Below are 12,723 nucleotides of genomic sequence, written 5' to 3'. Positions count from 1 at the left end.
AGGTTTATAGTGATTCAGAGCTCATAATCAAACAATTAAAGGGATAGTATCAATCGAAGAATCCGTGGATGATAGCCTATAGAAATGTAGTTCTAGATATTTTGAGAATGTTCCCTGAATATACCTTGACGGTGGTACCCCAGACTCAAAACATTATTGCAGATTCACTCGCCACTACTACAAGCAATTTGAAGATCCCAATGAACTCCAGCAACAAGTTTGAAATTCATGTCAAACACCAGCCTGTTGTTTTGGATAATTTATGGTATTAGTAAGTGTTTTGGGATGATAGTGAAATCAATGCATTTTTTCAGAATGAAGGAAATTTCAAGGATGCTTCCATTGATGATGATTGTGATACCGATGAACAAGAGATTGAGGTGAATCAGATGAAGGTATTACAGCTGAAGGATAACATTACTCCTAGAGGTATCATACCTTAGAGGAGCTTTTTGATCAAGATGATGTTGCAAGAAATCCGAGCTTGGTGCCTACCGATAAAGGAGTCGAGGATGCGAATCTTGGAACAGCTGACAAGCCCAAGCTTGTAAAGTCATCAAAAGCATTGTTTCCTAAGGTAAAGGCCCAGTATGTTAGATTACTTTCTGAGTTTTCTGATGTGTTTGCGTGGGATTATTCAGATTTGAAGGTGTATGACAAGGATATAATCCAACATATTATTCCTATCAAGCCTGATCAAAAGCCTTTCAGACAGAAGTTGAGAAGGATCAATCCAAAGCTACTGCCATCCATCGAAAAAGAGGTAAAAAAATTGTTCAAAGCTAGCATCATTGTTACAATCAGCTTTTTTAATTGGATTTTGAATTTGGTCCCAGCACGAAAGAAGACTGGAGAAATAAGGTTGTGCATAGATTTCCAAAACCTCAACAAAGTATCCTTAAAGGATAACTATCCACTTCCAAAGATGGACCATATTCTGCAAAGAGTAGTTGGAGCATCACGAATGTCACTACTCGATGGTTACTCAGGCTATAATCAGATCTTGGTGCATGAAAAAGACCAAGACAAAACTGCCTTCACAACACCTTGGGGAACTTTTCAGTATGCCAAAATGCCATTCGGATTGAAGAATGTCGGAGCCACTTTTTAGCGAGCGATGGACATCGCTTTTTCTAATGAGAAGGATGTTTTCTTAGTTGTTTATTTAGATGATTTGACGGTATTCTCTAGTTCTGATGATGAACACTTGCACCACTTAAGGATTGTCTTTCAGAGATGTAGAAAGTTCGGGATTTCTCTCAACCCCAAGAAAAGTCTTTTTGCCATGGATGAGGGTAAACTCCTTGGTCATATCATTTCTAAAGACGGTATCCACATTGATCCTTCAAGGGTGGAGGCAATTCAGCATATAGACTTTCCGCACAACAAAAAAGAGATTCAGGCTTTCAATGGTAAGATGAATTTCTTACGCAGATTTATACCCAATTTGGCGGAACATTTACGTGAAATGACTAATATGTTGAAAAAGGACAGCACTGTGAAATGGACCGAGGATGCCATGAAGTCATTCAATTTGGTAAATTTTGCTTTGACCACAGCCCTAGTCTTGATTAGTCCTGATTACACTCAAGATTTCATTATATTTTCATTTGCATCCGATCATATCATGGATGCGATATTGATGCAAAAGAGAGATCAGATTGAGCAACTCAATGCTTTTTTCAGTAGGACTATTTGAGATGCTGCCTTGTGGTATAATATCATTGAAAAACAAGCGTTGGCTCTCATAAAAGCATTGAAGGATTTCAGAGTGTACATTCTGCATTCACATACCATAGCATATGTTCCTAATGTAGCAGTAAAGGATGTTCTGATGCAAACTCATCCGGAGGGAAGAAGAGGTAAGTGGATAGTGACAATGTTGGAATATGATCTAGAGATTAAACCCACTAAACTGATCAAGGGACAAGGCTTAGAAAAAATGATGGCAAAATCATAGCAGCAATGTCGGAGTGTGAGGATGGTGACTCACTCATTCAAGTTTCAGAAATGTTTCTCCAATCACCATGGTATTCTGATATAGTTTATGTTCTTCAGCATCTTTCGCCACCTCTTGTAATGTCAAGGAGCAAAGGTAGATCACTAAAACTCAAATCAGCTAAATTCTGCATTTTAAATAGTGCTCTTTATTGGAAAGATCTGGGAGGGGTTCTTCTTAATTGTTTGGTTGAAGACGAAGCTCAGCAGGTGATGCATGATTTTCATAAAGGTGATTGTGGCAGTCATTTGTTTTGGAAAACAACTGCTAACAAAGTGTTGTGAGAAGGATATTATTGGCCGACTTTATTTTCAGATTTGTATAAGACGGTGATGAGTTGCCATGAATGCCAAGTTTTTCAGGGAAAAAGGAAGCTACTTCCTCTTCCTTTGAAACCAGTTGAAGTAAATGCACCTTTCCAGTAGTGGGGACTTGATTTCATAGGGGAAATCCATCCCATATCATCAACACAACACCGATTGATCTTAACAGCTACTGATTACCTCACCAAGTGGATTGAATCCATTCCGACAAGGTAGGCCATGGATACGGTAATTATTCACTTTTTATAATCTAATATCTTGTCTCGTTTTGGTTACCCTCACAAGATCATAATAGATAATGCAACGAAATTTAAGTCCAAGAAGATGACGGAGTTATGAAATAAGTACAATATTACATTGGGTCATTCCACAACATACTACCCACAGGGCAATGGATTGGCCGAATCATCAAATAAGTCCTTGGTGAATATCATCAAGAAAATGCTGGAGGAAAATAAGAAGAATTGGCATTAGAAGCTTGTTAATTCCCTGTGGGCCAATAGAGTGAGCAACAAGAAATCCATAGGTATGTCACCTTTTGAGTTGGTTTATGGTACTGATACAATATTTCCTACATCACTTGCAGTCCCGATCATGAGATTACTACAGGAAGCTGGCAGTGAAGAGGATGATATTCAGCGAAGAATTAATCAAATGATTCACCTTCAACAAACAAGGGAAGAGGTTTCTCAAAATACTTTCTGATTGCAAGAAAAGATAAAGAAGATCTATGATTGCAAAACCAAAGCAGAAAAGTTTCAGCTGGAGGATGTAGTGTTGCGGTGGGATGCATGGAATGAGGACAAAGGAAAGCATGGTAAGTTCAAAAATCTATGCAAAGGACTGTATAAGATCTCAGCATACAGAGGACAGAATGCTTTTCTACTCAAGGAGATGGATGGTCAGGATTGTTTAGGAGGGCTAGTGAATGGTAGGCTCCTGAAGCACTACTACTTTTGAGGTGGTTCCCTAAAATTATGTCACTTTCATTGTATATACCATTTTGATTTTCCTTTCAAGTTTTCAAGTACACTATCATTTGAGCTTGGGGCTTGAAGTGAAGGCTATAAAGCTTAAATGATTAGTGTCAAGTCTGATTGGTTTATAGTCAAGTTTTGAGTCAGTTTGGTTGAGAGTCAGTGTTCAGATTGTATTGAGTCACTTTTCACTTTTTTGGTTTTGACCGTATTGACCAATGGATGAGGCACTTGGTCTACGGTGTTCTTGACACCTCCAAGGAGTTTCCATCCCAATAAGGCCAATGTTAGTGTCAGTATATGCATACTTCCATCAGGGATCAAAATTCACTCTTTGCATTTTCATTTTAGGAGTCCCATACTGAAAATTTTTGCATCATTCCATTAGGTCATGATATACTGATCCACTGATGGTTGTTTTCTCTTTAGCTCTTCCCTCATAGACTATACTTGCTTTCCTTCTTCATATTGTCTTCATTCATGTTTCATAATTAATCTGCAGTTCATTTCATTAGGTCTAGGGTTTCATCACCAAGGTCAAGAAATTGATTTCAAAGTGTAAATAAAGGTCAGCAAGGGTATGAGGATGATCAATAAATCAAACATGATGGCTTGAAAGTCATAGCTATTGAAATTATTATCTTTTAACTTAATGTAATTTTCACCTCAAAAACATGTTTTTGAGGTGAAAACAGAGTATTTTAGTTTATTTGTATTTCATTTGCAATTTTAAGTTCCTATATGTAATAAGTGATCTCATATGCATCAAAGCATTTCTCCTTACTACAAGACAAACAAGCATTGTAAAATTCAAGTCAAGATTGAGCATTCATCCACCTGTCAAAAAGAAAAGAGTCAGAAAATCAAGAACAATGACAAAAAAGGGTGAAAAGGTGAAAGTGACAAAACATTAGAAAAAGGGGTTTTGAAGAGCAAAAATTAAATTCAAGCATGTATAAAGGTATTCTTGCCTTAATATCTCCTTTATTTCCATTTAAACTCCCATTGAGCGAACCCCAGCAGAATTTTTTCCGATTTAAGGGTCGAAATCAGCAGAAACAGCTTGGCGTTGTGCGTTTTCTCCTAGCGTTGTGCACTTCCTCTTGGTGTTGTGCATTCCCTCTTGGCACTGTGCACTTCCTCTTGGCATTGCGAGTTCTCTCTTAGTGTTACACGTTTCCTCTTGGCGCGCACTCCCTCTGTGCGTTGTGCGTTTGACCAGTTTTCATTCATATTTGCTCTTCGACATTCCTAACACCTTCTTAGCTTTAACGAAGTAAGTAAAACATCATTTTCCCTCTCCTCAAAGTTATTTCGTCAATGTTTGAAGAGTTAAATCAATATTGGTGTTAGTTTCATTTGCAAAACCCTAGTTTTCCTCTTAACCCTGATTTTCGCAAGCAAGCTTCTCATTTTTTCATAAGACACCTAATCAATGCCCTATATTCCTCTTTAGAAACCTCTATCCCTACACCCACTAGACTTCCATCTACCTTCCCCTATTCTTTTTCCTTCCCCAACACTTCCATTTCCCTACCATTTACTTAGGGTTTCATAACAAAGACACCATGGCTGATGAAGAATATAGGCCACACAGTGAAGAAGAGTGATCATACAGAGAGAGAAACATAGAGCGGAGAAGGCCTCATAAAAGGAGGGAAAATTCTTAGGTTTGAACCCACAAATCTCAAAGAGATCTTAGCATCTCCTATGACAGTGACAAAATTCAAATGGTTAGGGTGTTTTGAGTTTTGTGAGTAGGTTCAAGCAGTCCAGTACCACCCTGAGTTGACTAGGCTTTTCATAACTAGAATTCAAGATAACCAAGTCACTCTTGCAGGCATAACTTTCACATTGTTTGCTGCCATCATATCAGCTGTCACTGGGATTTCAAAAGTTGGGGAAAAATGGTTCAAGTAGGGTGAGATAGAAGCATGTTTTTATGAACCATACCTCAAACCTAGGTATAGAAGTCAAAGAAAAGGTCACTTCCCTTTCTCATATCTCCTTGACAGATATGCACCTATGATGAAGATTGTAATGAAATATTTTTCATGTGAGGGTAGGTTCTCTAGGGTCTATTCCTACCACATCCAGTTACTTATGCACTTCACTAGGGTTAAAATGTTGAATATACCCTACTATATTTTCAGGAGTGTGGAGAAGATGGCTTACATTGCCCAGAGAATAGAACACAAAGATCAAATGAAGAGTTTATTTCACCATTCCCTCATAAAGATCATCACCTTAAAGATCTTAACATTGCATGGAGTACATTTATAGCTAATCCCATTTTCACTCAAGCTTCCACTTAAGACATTCCATCATCATCTCATCCTCCATCCCTTCATCTCAGCCCATGCATTATTCATCCTCCTCTGATGAGTCAGTCATACCATCACCTCCATTATCACCACTCCAGAACCTATTCTTTCATCTGACAGAAAAGGGGACAGTGGCAAAGGACAAAGTGATTAGGGTCAAAGCAGCAAGCTAGGAAGGGGTAATTTAGGTACTTTGGTGCACACTTATCAAAGAGGAAACATGCAAGTTTTTGCCCCATAGATTCTAGGAGGGGCCTTGCTCTCTTCATCAGCAAAGTAGGTACACAAAGGAAAGGAAAAAATGGCTGAAACAGAAATCCAAAAATAGGAAAAATACCCCATGAAACTGAGCAGGATTTTGACTTAGTGGACTTAAATGAGGAAGATGAAAAGGAAAACACCATAATGATCTTCAAGGAGCAAGAAGTATTGATAGGTGAGTTGCAGGTGAATCTACAAAGAGAAAAATACATTATATCTTATTATGAATAGGAAAATAGGCAAATGGAGACAAGCATGAGCTTATGGAAGTTCGGCTCATCAAAGCTAAAAGGGAGCTGAAAAGACTAAAGTCCAACTTGAAGAAGACTATGGTGACTATGGTGAGCTCACGGAGGAAGCAATTCCCAAGAGGAGGCCTAGGACTAGAGGCCTAAAGCGAACTTTGGAGCTTGAAAGAGAAAAATAAGCTCAACTTGCCAACCAACTCACCTTAAATGATCAATTTGGCATAATGATGAATGAGAATAGGGAATATTGGCTTGAGAGGGTTAACAATAATCTTGAGGACCTATTAGCTAATGCTAATAGAAACACAAAAGTTCAAAGAAAAATGGCCAAATACTATGCCATGAGAAACAAAATTGCTAGAGCCAAGCTCAAAAGAGATCATGCAAAAATTGAGGCCATAAATCATCAAAAGGAGAAGGATAAGCTTGACCTATTGGTGGAGGCTTCTCTCCATGATTAGTCAGCTTTAGCACCACCTATTTCAACCATTTTTGAAGACCCTGAACTCAGTTTTGGCATTTGCATTTCCTGTTTTTTCCAGGCAATTTTTATATCAGTTTTTTGGCCAAACGCGCAACACCCTAAGCATTGTGCACTTTTTGGAGGCATTATTTGGAGGAATTGCCACCAACATTAGATTCAAAAGGCCCACGACAGTCACGAAAACCATGTTTCTAGCCTTGGAAGGCAAAACCGGTTGGTGAAAATGACAAAAAACTAGCAAAAAATCACATTTCTGCCTCATCTTTGGACCAGGCGCTGCGCGTTTGACCACTCTTGGGAGAATCCATTTTTGGAGGGTCAACTCAAGTTAATTTTAAAATATGAAGGTAGATCTAGAAACTAGACAAGATAATCTTTCCAACGAGCTATCCTAGGCTAAATTTGGACACCAGGAAGGCAGTTAAAACTCACCTTGAAGATGGCGTTGCGCATTTCCTTTAGGTGCTTCGCATTTGACACTCGCACTGTGCACTTGACAAGAAACCAGTTCTTTCACTGTTTCTTTGGTTTTTCACTTTTCACCTCTAGAATTTTGGTTTCTCACTGATGTAATTCATGATGATGATGTGATTAAAGTATATTTTTTGTTATCTAGGGTAGATACATTAGATGAATGGCCTAAGTGTCATGTAATGAATCATTTTGCTTCATATTAGGAATGAGTCAGTTTGACCACCCTAGTCTTTAGCTATCAGTTCAGTATTGTGTGCAACTGCTCCTCCTCTTATGGAATTCGACCCCTGAGGCTAGGATTAGTTGTTTTTAGGCCTATATCATGTATTTTCTCAGTCATTGTGTGGGTTGGACTTAGTTGGATGCTCGGAGCTTGATTATACATCATTGTAAGCAGTTTGGCAAGGAGATTAATAAGATTTGCAGCTATTTTTATGGGATACCTGTGGTGTGGAGTTTTAGTACAATTTATTCTTTTTTGATCATTTTTTTACATGTTTTATGTATGCCATCATTCATTTCATAGTTCTAGTTGAATGTTTTCAAGTTTTATAGGTAGAGTCCATTGTATCAATGCTCTGCCTTGGGAAATCAGTCAACATTTCATGTTTTCTACTGTTTAATAAGGATCCATGATTTTCAAATGCCCCTCTTAGCTCCTCGTCAGTCTTAAACAACTCACATCATCAAACCTAAAGTGCTAAAGCCTATGCCTACCTTTCCCTATAGAACACCCTGCATTTCTGACCTAATTTCCCAGACCTAAAATGCTCAGCTCCTCTTGATTCGGCAAAACACCAACAAAATTCAATCAAAACCTTCGAGCTACTATACCTAGCCTAAAATCCTTCATTTGATCCAGTCATCTTGACTGGGATCCTTACGGAGAGAGCCCTCTCCTGGCCTAGTAGGGATAGCTACTTGGCTAAGCTTGGTTTTTGGTTACCCTGGCATTGCCTCCCTTCAGCCTGAGGTCAATCTAGGTGATAACATAGGGGACAAAGTTTTGAAATGGGACTCAAGAAGAGAGGATAAAGGTAAACATGGGAAATTTGATTTCCTATGAAAAGGCCCATATATCATCTATGCATTCAGAGGCAATAATTCTTTCTTCCTTAGAGAAATGGATGGCACAGAAGAAAAAGGAGGACTAGTTAATGGTCGAATGCTTAAACACTACATTGAACCTAGTTACTGATTCCACTAATCATTTGTACATATTTTGTTTTTCAAAGTTTAGAGTTGATTGGATAGTGATTCTTTGGAGTTGAAGCCCAAAGAGAAGGCACTTAGCTTCAAAGGTTTTACTGTCATAAATAGCAATAATGCAAAAAAGTGAAAAGGGAAAAGTTGCAGAGTGAAATCACAGAAATTCAGAAGGCCATTGATCTACAAGTTCTTAACATTTCACTAGGAAATGCCATCCCCAAGTGGAGCCACTGTTAGGTTCATATACCAATAGGAGTCATAAAATGGACGCATGGTAAAGCAGAACTTCAAAAGTTTTTCATTCACTTAAATTCCATCTCCCCAGAAATAAAATTTACGATGGAACTCGAAGAAAACATGAGCATCCCATTTTTGGACGTTCTAATCATCAGAAAATAGGATGTCTCTCTAGGCCACAAGGTTTTCAGAAAGTCAACCCACACAGAAAGTTACCTCCATGCGGACTCCCACCATCACCCGGCCCAGAAGTTTGGGGTTCTAAACACCCTTGCCATTAGAGCCCTTCGAATTTCCGACTCAGATCATCTGAATGAAGAAAAGAGGCATCTGGTTTCAACTTTTAAGAATATAGGCTACAAAGAGCATGAGATTAAAAAAGCCATAGAGAAAGCTGAAAGAAGGTTGTCATCTCATGAGCATAAGGCACAAGACCAACCTCAATGTAGTAAGATTTTTCTACCTTATATCCATGGTGTTACAGATAAAATCGCTAAAATCCTAAGAAAGAAAAACATTATCACTCATTTCTCAGCTCCTGGTACTATCAGACAAGGTTTGAAGTCTGTTAAAGATGATATTGACAATCTTCAGCTTAAAGGAGTCTATAAAATAGACTGTTCTTGTGGAAAAAGCTACATAGGTGAAATAGGTCGCTCCCTCCAGACAAGGCTCAAAGAACATGGCGCTGATATTAGGAATGGAAGATCTCGTACCTCAACATTGGCAGAACACTCCTTGAAGGCTAAGCACCATATCTGCCTGGAAGACGCATCAATTATCGCAAGAGAAGAGCAGCATCAAAGACGAAAGATCAGAGAAGCACTTGAAATTATTAAGCATCCTCAGAATCTGAACAGAGACAATGGTATGGAAATTAGTGGAAGCTGGCTTCCCTTGATCAAGAAAATTAAAAGTCGCCATCCCATCCCCAGGTAATGCACCCCTCAGGTAAGTTATCTCCCCTCTCCTTTTCCATTTTTGGTCCAGTTTTATATCATTAATATACTATAATATATTAATATTTATATATAGCTATTATTTAATATATTAATTATTATATTAATTACTATAAATATTAATTATTTATGATTATTAATATTAACATAAGCTATATATATTAATTTAATTTATATAATAATTATTATATTATTTATTATTTATTATATTAATTATTATATAAATTCTATAAAGTTTTAATTATTAATATTAATAAGGTTTTTATATATTAAATTAATTTATATAATAATCATTATATTAATTAATATATTAATTAATTATTATTATAATAATTAATTATTATTATAATAACAGTTAATTAATTATTTTATAATGATTAATTTTTTATATAATGATTATTTTTTTATATAATTAATTAATTAATTTTATATTAAATAAAAAAAAATTAGAATGAAATTTTTTTTATAATGATTAATTTTAGATTAATTAATTAAAAAAAAAATTATATTTATAAATTTTAATTTATATAATAATCATTATATATTAATTATTATAATTAATTATTATAATAATTAATTATTATTTTAATAATAGTTAATTAATTATTTTATAATGACTAATTTTATATTAATTAATTTATGAATTATTATATTAATTAATTATAAAAATTAATTATTTATAATTATTAATATGATTTAAATATATTAAATTAGTTTAATTTATTTATTTATTTCTTATTATCCCTAGTTTTATTATTAGGTTTTGAACTAAGTTTCTTTCTCTTAATTAAAAATTTTAATAATAAGCAAAATAAAAGTAGTTTATTAGATTAAATAAAATTATATAAATAAAAATTAAATAGATTCTAGCCGACAGTGTGTTCCTCCTTGAAATATCCTTCCTCATTAGTATTTATTTCCCTTATCTGCTCTTCTTTTATTATCATTCTTCATCCCTGATGATGGATCCCACTTGGGATTTGAAACGTTGGTGTAAAAATGTTCATACTGTGGATTCTCCGGTCTCTGATTCAAAGGAGTCATAATTTTGAATGGCTGAGATTAAACCTGTAATATGTACATACCTTTTCTTTTTGCAAATGTTTTCCATATTCAAAAAATTGAAAGAGGGTATGTCCTAAAATAAAAATCAAAGGACAAAAAGAATAAAAAGGTAAAAAAAGATGAAAAATATGAACCCCAAAGAAAGAAAAGACCAGGAAAATGTGCTAGTCAAAATGCCATTACTATTTACTTTTTATGCAGAATAAAGGATTGTGTGCAATTTGTAACCTATGCCATAATCCATGATAGTAAAATGTTTAAACTTTGCTATCTCATGTTTCAATTTCATGTCTATAGATAGAGAATAAAAATTTGACCAAACAGTGTAATCTTGCCAGATAAGTAGATTAGGTAGAGTAAACAAAAAGGAGCTCAACTGTTTAATCTAAGCCCTTGGATGTAATAAGGTTAGATTTAGTTAGATTACCATTGTAAAGAAAATAAAAATGTTTGATAAGGGTTTGCTAGCTCAAATGCACCCTAATAAAGAGAAGTAAAAATGGTAGGATGAGTAGATGGGTAAGTAGAAGAAAGGTTGCAGAATTGTGATGATTGTTAGACAAAAGCATATTTATCGCCCTCATCATGAAATTCCTAAGTATGAATGAGAAATTGGACTAGCATAAAGTTCACAAACTCAAATTGATTAATTTCCCCTCACTCATTTCACCCTTTACTTAAATAATTTTCCACAATAAGGATGAAGTACCCAAAATCTTAAGTCAAAGGGGCTCAGAGCATTTCTCTGACTTCTGGAGGGACCAGACCCTTAGCCCAATGACTTATAGATCTTAAGTACTAAAATCCCCTCATAAACATTCACCCCCTTCAATTCATTCATTTTCCCCTAATAAATCCCTTTTCCTAAGGTTAAAACACCATTTTCCTAAGAAAAGTAATCACCCCCATGGATACCCCTTTTTATGAAAAACCCACAAAAATGCACTTAGCCTAAGTTGTGATGTTTCTATGTAAAAAGCGAAGGAATTACAAAAACACATTATGCTTAGCACACTTCATTTATCTCCCGCAATTTTCATATTAACTTTTAACATTATTTATATGTTAATTCCCAAAAAAAACCCCCTTTTTCTGTATATTTTTTAAAACCCCTTTAATATTAATATCCCCACCCAGAAGTTTGAAATATAAACTTTATAAAATAAAAACCTCGACAAAAAATATAATTAATCGATCTGCGATTAATTAAAGTCAAACCATCCATCAATCATATCCCACTCGATACTTTAATCCCCGCCTTAACCCCTCATTAAGCTAAAACCATCGCGTTTAATTGCCTGCCAGGCCCCTCCTTTACCTTCCATACAACTTCCACACCTGACCACCACATGATCTACCTGCTCCCCATCCGACGGCCCATGTTGATTTCGGAAGGGCCCAAATTCTGAACGATACCCTTTCGAAATGGGTTGTTTTCTGTCTAGCCCCCGAGCCGACGTGGCACTCGATGAGTGGAATCGGGTAGCCTCCCCCCAATACCGCCAAGCGCCCAAAGGCTATGCGAAGTAAACCACTTACCACCAGCCCGCTACCCACCAAAACAGTCATTGTTCATCCCACTACGCGACAAACGGTCACTATTCACCTGTACCCGCCAAATTGACTTTTTGCGCATAAATCCAAAAAAGCCCCAAATCATTGTTTTTATCGTTTTTAACTGTAATTTTCCATGCATGCACCTGTGAACGTTGAAATTCATCAACCCACGTACACTTGCACTCTGAAGACGCCAAAAGCTCCCAGATTGCCTTCCAGCCTGATCGAAGCCTTTTCAACCATTCAGAATTGCCAGTTACCTGGTTCACACCCAGTTTTCTTCAATTCCATGAATTTAAGCCTGAATCCATTGAAAGCCCTTTTAAATTTCCAAACTAGTCTCTAAAGTTTTCTTGATTAAAAAAACCCACCTGGAATTGAACCCCCGTTACCTCAAAAACTAAAAATTTACCTTCCCCATTCTTAAATCCACAAGAACTAAGAATGGATGCCCCAATTGCCATGGATGTCAGGCCAATTTCCACTCCTCACCTAGACTTGGGCCAGCTTCCCCTTGCTTATAAAGATTTCCAAATCAAGGACACCTCTGTACTTGAATCCCCTATCAAACTATACTACCGATACAAAGACCAATACCTCAACCAT

Source organism: Pinus tabuliformis, chromosome 1_2 (assembly GCF_031772625.1).
Source record: "Pinus tabuliformis cultivar Carrire ecotype Pingquan chromosome 1_2, CPIR1, whole genome shotgun sequence".
NCBI classification, from domain to species: Eukaryota; Viridiplantae; Streptophyta; class Pinopsida; order Pinales; family Pinaceae; genus Pinus; species Pinus tabuliformis.
Note: the sequence above shows the minus strand (reverse complement) of the source record.